This window comes from Cricetulus griseus (assembly GCF_003668045.3).
Source record: "Cricetulus griseus strain 17A/GY chromosome 1 unlocalized genomic scaffold, alternate assembly CriGri-PICRH-1.0 chr1_1, whole genome shotgun sequence".
Taxonomy (NCBI): domain Eukaryota; kingdom Metazoa; phylum Chordata; class Mammalia; order Rodentia; family Cricetidae; genus Cricetulus; species Cricetulus griseus.
In genome coordinates this window covers 77308727-77321835 of record NW_023276807.1, presented here as the reverse complement: position 1 = coordinate 77321835, position 13109 = coordinate 77308727, and the positions used below count along the sequence as shown (strand labels likewise).

General features: G+C 38.4%; 1 protein-coding gene across 4 annotated transcripts in view; it reads right to left on the bottom strand.

Moving 5' to 3' along the window:
* Eml6 (EMAP like 6) overlaps nucleotides 1-13109 on the bottom strand; it is a 252483-nt gene that overhangs the window by 207512 nt on the left and 31862 nt on the right. The window lies entirely within an intron of this gene.

The following is a 13109-nucleotide window of genomic DNA, read 5'->3' as shown; positions in this document are numbered from 1 at the left end:
AAGTATAAGCTGTTCCGGCATTTCTATTCTCCTAAAGCAGAATTTTTAAATAATAAATAATTTCTGAAAATGTTTATGAGTTCACATAATTATGCTAAGAATGAAGAGATAGAATATAGAAATATTTGCTGCTTCTAAAAATCACAAAAATCACTTGGATTTAAAATGTGATCATTGTTTCCATACCAAGTAAGATATACAGAAAATATGTTTTGATAAGAAAAGTAAGTAGGGCACTGGAGAGATGGCTCGGCAGTTAAGAGCACTGACCGCTCTTCCAGAGGACCTGAGTTCAATTCCCAGCACCACATGGTGGCTCACAACCAGCTATAGTGGGATCTGATGCTCTCTCTGACATGCTGGCTTATATGCAGGTGGAGTACTCATACATATAAGTAATTTTTTTAAAAGGGTGGTTAGAAAAAAATTTAATAAAGGCAAGATATTAAAAAATGAAAAAAACACCTAAAGCAAAAATCATTAGCCATTGATATGTGTGTCTAATCCAACGTAAACAACCCAGACACAGGAAAACTGCTAACCGCTGTTATGAAAGCACTCAAGTCTCAAGTTTAGCAGAATTTGTGAATGTGGAAGGTCACTCTTATTCTGAGCAGAAAGGAAGCTGACAAAACCGTCTTGGCTTTTGGTACACCGCCTCTCCAAATGGGCTTGCTTTTGCTCGGGTGAGATATCATTGAATTGGTCACTGAACTATTAAGATAGATAATATCCTTGAAGCACAAATATATAACCCACCCATCCTTGCATGCTCACTGAGGAAGGCACAATTTAATTTCTCCACTCAAAAGTTAACACTGGAGGACTAAACTGTAGCCACTGAATAAAAAATGTGAACAAGCCAGCAAGAGCAGACTGGTGTGATTTCAAGTTAATTTACCTCAAATTCTTTACACAGTGGAATGCCCTCAAGGATTAGTGAGCAACAGGGATAATGAATTTATTTATGACTACTTGGGAATCCGATGCTAATTATCACTTCAGCTTTTTCCCGTGGCCTCAGCACATTAATTTCATATTTACTTTAAATGGCTCTCATTTGGGGTTCTCTGATTCCATAATGTGTGGCTAACCATATTCCCACCCTCTACTTGAGGCTCATTTGTTTTGTATTCAGAAATTATTTGCATTTTATCTTCTCCTACAAGCATACCCATGTTTGTTTATTATCATTTTAAAGCAGAATATGAAAACAATTATACAGAGTGGATTAAGGGCATCACAACCTTGGACAGGTTACTTAACTGAACCATTCTTGACAACCTAAACAAAAAAGAGGAAGAGGAAGAAGAAGAAGAAGAAGAAGAAGAAGAAGAAGAAGAAGAAGAAGAAGAAGAAGAAGAAGAAGAAGAAGAAGAAGAAGAAAGAAGACAGGAAAATCAAATGGAGAGAACACCATGGCATCTCTCAATGTCTACACCACTCCTGGCTGGAAACCCTCCATGATGGGACAGAGCACCAAAATAATTTCCGGGAGTCCTTTGAGACTGGGGATCATGAACTTCACTTCCTAACCTCAGCCTGGCAGAAACAGGATGACACGCCATCTGAGCCAGTGCACCCCCAGTGTCACACAGAGAAAATGCCATGGCTTTTCCAAGAACATGGCTCTTGAGCCTGCTGAAGCCTTTTCTAATTAAATTAAGGCTATACTCAGTCTACACCTTTAACATTTGGATTGCGTTCACCCTTAGGCCCCTGGTGGAGGAGTAAAGATTATTTAATTTTTCATTTCTATATTGTATTTTCTATATATTGGTTAGAAGATAATATTCTCTAACCACCCACTCACACAACGAAGAGGTGCCCAGCCAGCCATGTGCTGTTTGATTTTAAATTTTTGAAAGCATACTACCTCACACTGTGACAGCATGTGCCTGCAATCCCCTTGTCAAGCTGAAGAAGAACTCTGAGTTCAAAACTAGCCAAGGATACAAAATGAAACCATCTCAACAAAAACAGATCATTAAGTTTTAAAAACAATACTTTCCTACCTTAAATATATGTCATTTCTCCTTTCATAGTCTTGAATATCTGAACTATGTCACTATTCTGCACACAATCAAAATGCACAAGCCTGAAAGATGTCTGAGTAGGTAAAAGCACTTGCCACCAAGCATGCTGGCCTGAGTTCAATCCCCTGAACACTTGGAATGAGATCCAACACCTGCAAGACACTCTCTGACCTCCACGTGCTCACTATGGTGTTCACACACACTAAATAATAGATAAACCTAACCAGGATGAGGAGGACTCTAAAGCTGAATTCAAACCAAAATAGGTCAAACAAAACCACCATACTTGATTTAAAAAAACAAAAAAAAAACAGTGGTTCCAAATGAATTTGTTGTTTGTTGTTGCTGCTAGAACAGAGTCTGGCTATCTAGCCCAGGCTAGATTTGAACCCTTAATTCTCTATCTCATCACATCCAACTTCCCAACAAATTAGTGTGTGTGTGTGTGTGTGTGTGTGTGTGTGTGTGTGTGTGTGTGTTCATGGGGAGTGTACAAGTGTGTGCTTGTGTGTGTGGACAACAGAGGCCAACCTTAGGTGTCATCTTCAGGGGGTGCCATCTTACCTCCTTTGAGACAGGGTCTCTCAATGGCCTACCGTGCATCAATTAGGTTAGACTGGATGACTTCTGATCCCCAGAATCCTCTTGTCTCTGCCTCACCAGTGCTGGGATTACAAATCCATGCCAGCATTCCTGGCATTGTCACATGGCTTCTAAGGATTGAACTCAGGTCCTCATGCTTACGAGGTAAGTGCTGCCCTTTACTGAAAGAGCTATCCCCCACAAAACAACTGCCCTTTAGGCTTTGAATGCCTTAAAAGATCGAGTCAGAGCCATTTTTTTAGATGGAAGAAGCTGATCCTACCTTGTGTATTTCAAGATTACCAAATCAGAACATGTATTGATTTGTTTCTGAAACTCAGGTTTCTCATTATAGAAAAGCAGAAATACCAACAGGAAAGAAGGAAAAACAAGGAACAATCTGGAGTTGGGAGTTGGCTGGAATGACAACAAAGTACATTATGTGCTCTAGGCAAAGCCTACACAGAAAACAAGCATCTACAGGTGACTCTTGGTACTGTGACTTAATTAGAGCACAGACTAGAAGACAGTATTATGTCAAGACTAAACTTCCAATTCAGCACACTGTAATTAATGGGGAGAATATTCTTCTTGTGCTTTAGAATTAAGGGCTTACAGGGAATGTTTGCAACCCACTTTGGAATGATTTTGGACAAAGTAATAGTAAATGTTATCTGTAAAGAATAAGGCAAACGTATCCAAGTACTAAAATGATTGAAATCTGTGAGCTACTTTTCTTTGTTTAAGGTTATTTTAAGGCCAGGTGGTGGTACATACATTTAATCCCAGTGCTCGGGAAGCAGAGGCAGTTGGATCTCTGTGAGTTCCAGGCAAGCCTGGTCTACAGAGTGAGTTCCAGGACAAGCTCCAAAGCTACAGAGAAACCCTGTCTCAAAAACAAACAAACAAACAAACAAACAAAAATACCCAACAACAAAAAAGAAGTTATTCTAAAAATGAAAGCAACTCCAATTAAAATTTTAATTTAAAAGTCAAGTACTAAGAACTAGACTGTGTTTACTTTCTTTTTAAAATTCTTATAGAAGTTCATACAATGTATTTTGATTATATTGACACTCCCAATCAAGTGACAATCTTTCCCAGAGACAGCCCATACCCTCCACCACTCAAGTCTGTAATCACATTTTCTTTAAATCCATGGAGTCCAATTTGTACTGCCCTTATAGTCTTGAGTGGGTGGCCATCCTTGCCCTAATGGTAAGTGGCCCTTATAGAAAACAGACTCTCCTCTCCTAGCAGCTATCAGTAGATAATGACTCCTCTGCTAGGGATAGGACTTAGTGCTCACCTCTTCTCTCTATACTATGACTTCTCTGGCCTGAGCTTGTGCAGGTGTAATGCATGCTATCATTACCACTATACCACTGTGCAACTGTGTAGAGGGAGACTTTCTCCATCTTTTCCAGTCCCACTGGACCTGTTTTTCTCTGCCTACTGAGTCCCCTCAGACAATTATGAAGTAACTGTTCTGAGGCTTAATATCAGTTTGGTCAATGGCTTAGGCTTATCACTGGCTAGCTCTCTCTCTCTCATAAAGTAAGCCATTTCTATTAATCTGTGCATTACCACGGGGTTGTGGCTTACCAGTGATGCCCTTACTTTTTGCTTCCCGGGTGACTACATGGCATTTCCTCAACCCACCTTCCTTCTCTCTGTGTCTTTGTTTGGAATTCCTGCCTAGGTATATTCTGCCTGGCCATTTGATTAAAACAGCTGTATTCATCAGCCAATCAGAGGAGCACATAGTCACAGCATGCAGAAGGACATGATGGGATTTGTCTGGCTTGAGCTTGTGCAGGTGTAATGCATGCTGCCATTACCACTGTACCACTGTGCAACTCTCCTGCTGTGTTCAGAAAAGAGTTTCCTTGCAGTCATCTACTGTCTGGTTCTTACAATATTTCCATCAGTCTTCTACAATTTTGTTATTGGGCAGGTTTTTTCTTTGCTTTTTTTTAATCATTTTAAAAGTTTTTATATTATAATCTAGGCAAAATCAGTCAGCCTAACATCCACAAAGTTAATGATTTGTGTTAGTGAATGAAGTACTTTCAATCAGATTCATTGGGATTTATAAATGCCTAATTTTCTACCTTTATGATTAAAAAAATGGTATTTGGTACTTTTAGTCAATACATTCATTTATTAAAGCATACTTTGGATTAAACTAGTAATTACTTTGAAGATGAGTAGCTTAACTTTTTAATTTTCTTGTTAGTAATTATATATATGAAAACAGCAAGACTTGTTTAATCCCTGATATATCTCCATGATTATTAAAAACAGGTATTTATCTTCATTTATATATTTTTCAATCAAGCAGTCATAAAAAATAAAGTATATGGAAGCTAGGAAGATGTCTCAATGGTAGCAAAGATGTCACCCCGCATGACAGCCTGGGTTTGACCACTGCCAGGGCCCAATGGTCGAAGAGGACTGACTCCCACAAGTTGTCCTATGGCTTCCACACATGTACCTTGGCGCTTGAGTGCCTAAGTCTGTACACACAAATAACAATAGATGTAAAAAAAATTAACAAAAAACCTACAAGATATACCATGCACTATTGAGTTTTTCAGTTTGCAAAATCTATGTTTATAATATTGAACAGGTCTATTGTGCAAACTTGGGAGAACTGTCACATTCAGAATCCATTTAAATGCATATTCTGAGATAAAGTGACCATATGAGCAGTAATTTCTCATCAGTGCTCAGTCTGGGCATTCAGCCGAAATCCTACTAAGACTAATGCAGGAATTAAATCATAAAGCTCAGGATTTAAAACCTCCTTTCTAAAATGCCTCAGGATTAACTTCACTGGCATGAACCTTGAATCCACTGACTACCAAACTCAGCATTTCTGGTTGCTATCCACTTCAGCCTCTGTATTCAGGAAGTTTGTATTTCCAGATGCAGAGGGTTACCTCCATGCATTTCATTTGTCCCAGATTCTTTTTCTCATAAAACTATACTCCAGTCATTTCTCAGCAGAGGGGAGAGAATGGATCTCACAAATAACCCCACCACCTTGGAAATCTTCTAAGTCGAAGGGCAACAGCAGCACTTACCTACCAAAGTGTTGCTGATGTAGGGAAAGGACAGAACACTCATAGACTTACTTTCCTGTGTAAGGAAGGAAACTCACAGAGAACTGCATTTGGCAAAAATGGTGAAGACCAGAGTGGTAGACTGTCAGGGGTGTGGTGAAATGAGTGATCTTCAAGCCTCTTGGTAGTGCAGTTTCTACCATACCCATTAAAGTAGACCTGGGAATGACCCTTCAAGCATCCACCAGAAAACCAAGGATCCTTGCCACAACATCCCCAAAGCAATGGGGATTATGTCCAAGAGTATCACCACAGGTAAACATGTTAATGTAAAGGTCTCAAGGAATATTCACCAAGCATGTATAGCAGCAGTGGTAACCAGGGAGTTGAGGGAGGGGAGAACACAAAAATTTATGTGGGACTCTTTCAAGCTTTAACCCATTTTCTTTACAAGTCTCTAAAATAATTTTATATTAATTTTCAAAGATTAAAAAAGAACTGGGTCAAAATAAACACTAGGTAAAATAGCCACATGATGGGGGCCTAGCACACAAGAGTCCTAGGTTCAATCCCCAGCATTGCATAGAATGGTACATTTCTGTCATCCCAACACCAGGAGGTAGAGGCAAGGGGATCAGAAGTTCAAGGTCACCTTTGACTACCTAGCAAATATGAGGCTAGCCCAGGCTGCTTGACACTTCCCCTTCCAAAAAAAAAAGCTATGAAAGGTCAATTTTACTGTAAATAAGTGGGAAGTGAATATCAGTAGATAATTAGGCCAAACTTGAATTATTAATGTTTTTTATACATCAGATTAAAGGCTGAGAGTCAGAGTGTAAGGCTTGACCCTGTAATAAATAAGGAGCCTTACTAATATCTGCAGAGAAAACACTGCTTTTATCAAAAATGTTTTAAGGAAGGGGTGACTTAGTGAGATAGCTCCTCAGGTAAGACATTGCTTTTCACCTCAGACAACCTCAATTGATCCCCAGAGCCCACATAAAAGTGGAAGGAGAGAACCTGGCTCCACAAAGTTGTCCTTTGACCTCCATATGCACGCCATGGCACAGACACCCACATAGACATCATACGCACACAAATAATAATGATGATAATACATAATTTAATCAAAGAGTAAGTTTCCCTGGGTCTTATGGCTGGTTTTGTTTGTCTGACTTCCATGTGGGTGTGTTGTATTCTGTGATTTGTTCTCGCTGCCACCACTAAACCATAAACAAGATTATGGACCAATTTTTAGAGATGGTGAGAAAAGTACCCATAGGAAAATCTTGGATTTCTGACAACACAAAACAGAAAAAGGAGAAAGAGACACACTCTCCTGAGCACACCAGACTTTAGACATGGAAACAAGTCTTTCTCACAGGGTATGGAAACAATTCGAATGTAGTAGAATACACTTAGGACATGTAGAAAGTTAGCAAGATGGAATGCATTTCTTTTTAATGGTATGTGCTAACAGAAAACAAATATATTAATTTTCCTCTTGCTCAGAGCCTAACTAGTAAAGCTTATGGCAGCATTCCCTCACGATGGATGCATCAACTCCTTAAATGCGACAGTAGTGCTAAGCATGCACAAGAGAGTTAGCTCCATTGACAGTTTCTGTCTTCTACAAAGAATGAGAGGCTTATTATTGCATTTATCTTATAAATTGGCATGTAAATTCTTGGTCCAGTCATTCAACATACATCCTTGACCTTGTAGTAGCTTATGATGACACACATTTTTATCCTCTTACATTTTACCTCATTTGGTCCCTAAGCCCTTTGAATTAGAATGCTATTATCATTGTCACAGATTTTAAATTGCACCTTTAAGCTTACCAAGATGTAACTGTTGATTAAGACAGTCGATGCTCATTGATCCATGTGTTTAGCACTCGACACCTTACGCTTTGACGTCCTTCTGCTGCAGGGGGACCCTAAGCACACTGGCAGGAAATCCTCTGAGGTCTTTCACTGTGGTAGCATCTTCATTTCTCCCTCTGCCCTTCCACTGTTCCCATGGAGAAGTCAGTTACGGAGCTGCCCCTCTGTGAAGGTAATGAATCTTCTAACAGTTTTCGATGACAGATTTTTCTTATCTTCTCTATCTCTGATTATCTGCAGGTGTACTGTTATATGTCTAGATGTGAATTTCCTGGTATGTATCCTGGTTGGAATTCTTTGATTTTCTCAACTGTGAGGGTCGATGTTTTCCATCAATTCAGAAAAGTTTTCAGACATTGTATCTTCAAACTTGTTGAACTCCATTTCTCTCATTCTTCCTCTTCTGGATCATTGAAAGATACTTGCTACACATCTCTGTTGATTTTCACCCTTTTGTTTTGTCTGTTCACACACCTACTCATCTCTGGTCATAACTGGACATCACATTTGAAAAGGTTTTGTAGAAATACTTGAAATGTGAATGCTATTATTATTCTCTACAAAGGATTTTTGTTTGGTTCTCCCAGGGTCCTGAGATCCTAAACACCCTATCCAAGTTCCATACCTATGGTTCCCTGGACCTAATTTTACAATTTCACTGGGCCATTGGAAACCCAGATAACAAGGTATTATGCCTGGAGTACCTAAAGGTATTTGCAAAAGGAATTAGCATTTGAATTGGTCAACTGAGTAAAGCAGGTGTCTTCCCCAGTATGGGTGGACGTCATTCAATCCACTGAGGGCCTGATTAGAATGAAAAGTGGAGAAGTTCAAGCTGGACCCAGACCTCCTATACTCCATTCTCTTCATTCTCTGGCCTTGAATAAAGGACTGTAATTGATGCCATGAGCTCTCCAGGTTTCATTACTTCTAACTATATCACTGGCTTCTCTGGTTCTCTAGATTATAGAATATAAGGTTTCCCATCTCACATAACCACACAGGTCAACAATACCTTTTAATAAACCTCTAGCTAGATATATAGAATAGAGGCATAGATACATAATTCAGATATTAATACATAGATAAGCAGAAGTATTTTTGAAGCTTTTTCAATTTACATTTAATTCAGCCTTTTTGTTTTTTCTTAACTGGAAGAACTGCCTTGAATTTCCTAATCTGTCTTTAATAGGTATTGCCAGAAACTAAAGAGTAAATTTGCTCAAAAACAAAGAACTATGACAACAGTTAGCCTTGCAACATGTTATATGTATGAATTTTAATCATATTCCATTTGAACAGACTCTTAACTCTCCTGAGCTCCATGTAATAGCTTACTTATGACAATTTAACTAATATTAAGTCAAAATTTCTTTAACAATCTAAGCAATCGTTGAGAGGCTACCTTAAATGCCCTTCTCTGATAATGAGATTGATGACTACCTTATATGCAATCCTAGAGCCTTCATCCAGTAGCTGCTGGAAGCAGAAACAGACACCCACAGCTAAACACTGAGCTGAATTCTGGAAACCAGTCACTGAAGATATTATTTGACAGGTAATCATTACACTCTCAATATAATTTGTTATTTTTTATCACCTGTATGAAGAGTGGATTGCCACACAGCTCTTTCACTGTCACAACACTTCACCAGTGACAAACAAAACAGAGGCAATCCCATAATGGAAGCTGTCTTACTCAAACAAGACAAGCCCCAGCAAGAAAGCACCATGTGTGGGATGCCAGTCCCATCATGATGCTACAGCTGAATGTGAGTGATCCATTTACCAATCTTATAAGGAAAGGAGGAAAAGGGGGAATCCAAGTCAGGTTCCACTGGATAGTTTCCTGAAGGACAGGTCACTGCATAGATGGCTTCAGCACAGGACTCCAGGAGACAGAATTAATGGCTAGGTCTTGACCACTTACATAGGTCTTTAGTAAATTTTCAAAAAACTTTAAATTTTATTTTATTTTATACTATTCATTTTCTGTGTATGAGTATTTTGCCTACATGTATATCTGTGCACCATATGAATGTCTAGTGCCCAGAGGCAAGAAAATGGTGTTGGATCTCCTGGAACTGGAGTTACAGACAGTTGTGAGCTGCCCAAGTGGGGCACTAGAGCCAAACCTGGGTCCTTTGTAATAGCAGCCAGTATTCTTAACTGTCATCTACAGTGATTACCTTTTGAGAGTCCAGCTCTTAAAGGAAAAAAAAAAGACAGCAAAGTCTACCAAACATTGGATAAAAGTTATGAACCTAAAAACCAAAGATCAATACAAATATTTAGAAACAATCAGGAACTACAGACATAAGTATAACCAACAGAATACAAGAGATGGAAGAGAGAATCTTAGGAGTTGAAGACACACTTGAAGAAATAGATTCATCAACCAAAGAAAATCTTAAGTCCAACAAATCCCTAACACGAAATATCCAGGAAATATGGGATACCATGGAAAGACCAAACCTAAGAATAATAGGTATAGAAGAAGGTGAAGAAATCCAACTCAAAGGCGCAGAAAACATATTCAACAAAATCATAGAAGAAAACTTTCCCAACCTAAAGAAAGACATGCCAATGAAAATACAAGAAGCCTACAGAACACCAAATAGATTGAACCCCCCCCAAAAAAAATCAAAACGCCAAACATACAGAATAAAGAGAAAATATTAAGAGCAGCAAAAGAAAAAGGTCAAGTAACATATAAAGGCAAACCTAACACAATTACACCTGACTTTTCCATGGAAACTCTGAAAGCCAGAAGGTCCCGGATAGATATTCTACGTATACTAAGAGACCAAGGATGCCAGCCCAGACTACTATACCCAGCAAAGCTTTCAATCAATATAGATGGAGAAAACAAAATATTCTATGGCAAAACCAGATTCAAATAATACATATCCACCAATCCAGCCCTACAGAAAGTTCTGGAAGGAAAACAGATAACTGCAACCCAAGGAAGTTAACTACAACCAGAAAAATATAGGCAATAGATAATCCCACTTTACCAACAGCCAAAAGAAAAAAGGGATAGAATCCCACACATAATTTTGCCACCATCACCAAATCAAAAACAAACAAGGATGAACAATCAATGGTCATTAATATCCCTCAGCATTAATGGTCTTAACTCGACTATAAAGAGACACAGATTAGCAGAATGGATAAGACAGAATCCATCCTTCTGCTGTATACAAGAAACACACCTCAACTTCAAAGACAGACAGTACCTAAAGGGAAAAGATTTTCCAATCAAATGGATCCAAGAAACAAGAGGGGGTAGCAATCCTAATATCCAACAAATTGGACTTTAAACTAAAATCAATCAAAAGAGATGAAGGAGATCACTTCCTACTCATCACAGGAGAAATCCATCAGGATGAAGTCTCAATTCTGAACATTTATGCCCCAAATACAAAGACATCCACGTTTGTAAAAAGAAACATTACTAAAACTCAAATCACACATAAAACTGCACACACTTATAGTGGGAAACTTCAACACTCCACTCTCACAACTGGACAGGAACACCAGACAGAAACTTAGCAAGGAAACAAAAGAACTAATAGAAGTTACGGAGCAAGATATCTATAGAACATTCCATCCAACTACAAAACAATTACCTTGTTCTCAGCGCCACATGGAACCTTCTCTAAAATCGACCACATACTTGGCAACATAGCAAACCTCAACAGGTACAAAAAAAATTGAAATAACCCACTGTATCTTATCAGACCACCATGCTTTAAAGTTAAAATTCAACAACAACACGAATTACAGAAAACCTACAAATTCATGGAAATTAAGTAACACCCAATTGCACAATTCATGGGTCCAGGAAGAAATAAAAAATAGAAATTAAAGATTTCCTAGAATTCAATGAGAATGTGGACACAACATACCCAAACCTATGAGACACTTTGAAAGCAGTACTAAGGGGAAAGTTCATAGTGCTAAGTGCCCACATGAAGAAACAGGAGAATAATCACACTAGAGAATTAACAGCACAACTGAAAGCTTTAGAATACAAAGAAGCCAATACACCCCCGGAGGAGCAGATGCTAGGAAATTGAGGGCTGAGATCAATAATATGGAAACTAGGAGAACAATACAAAGAACCAATATAATGAAGAGTTGGTTCTTAGAGAAAATCAACAAGATAGACAAACCTTTATCCAAACTTACCAAACAGCAGAGAGTGAATATGCAAATTAATAAAATCAGGAATGAAAAGGGGGACATAACAACAGACACAGAGGAAATCCAGACAATCATCAGGTCATACTTCAAAAACCTATATTCCTGAAAATTCAAAAATCTAAAGGAAATGGACAATTTTCTGGACAGATTTCACTTACCAAAATTAAAACAAGAACAGATAAGCAACTTAAATAGACCTATAACCCCTAATGAAATAGAAGCAGTCATCAGAAGTTTCAGTGCAGGCTTCAGTGCAGAATTCTACCAGAAATTCAAGGAACAGCTAATACCAATTCTCCTCAAAGTATTCCACACAGTAGAAGCACAAGGGTCATTGCCAAACTCTTTTTATGAGGCTTCAATAACCTTGATACCCAAGCCACACAAAGACACAACTAAGAAAGAGAACTACTACTATCCCTCATGAACATTGATGCAAAAATTCTCAATAAAATACTGGCAAATCGAATCCAAGAACACATCAGAAAAATCATCCATCATTATCAAGTAGGCTTCATCTCAGGGATGCAAGGATGGTTCAACAACATACAAAAATCCATCAATGTAATCCACCACATAAACAGACTGATGAAAATAAACCACATGATCATCTCACTAGATGCAGAAAAAGCCTTTGACAAAATCCAACACCCCTTCATGATAAAGGTCTTGGAGAAATCAGGGATAACAGGAACATAACTCAACATAAGAAAAGTAATGTACAGCAAGCCGACAGCCAATATCAAATTAAATGGAGAGAAACACAATGCAATTCCTCTAACATTGGGAGCAAGACAAGGCTGTCCACTCTCTCCATACCTCTCCAATACTGTCATTGAAGTTCTAGCTAGAGCAATAAGACAACCAAAGGAGATCAAGGGAATACATATCGGAAAGGAAGAAGTCAAAGTCTCACTATTTGCAGATGATATGATGGTCTACATAAGTGACCCGAAAAACTCTACAAGGGAACTCCTACAGCTGATAAACACCTTCAGCAAAGTGACAGGATATAAGATTAACTCAGAAAAATCTGTAGCCCTACTATATACCAATGACACATTAGTGGAGAAAGAAATCAGAGAAACATCACCCTCTACAATTGCCACAAACAACATAAAATACCTTGGGGTAACACTAACCAAAAAAGTGAAATATCTGTACTATAAGAATTTTGAGTCTCTAAAGAAAGAAATTGAAGACACCAGAAAATGGAAAGATCTCCCATGCTCTTGGATAGGTAGGATCAACATAGCAAAAATGGCAATCTTGCCAAAAGCAATCTACAGATTCAACACAATCCACATCAAAATCTCAACACAATT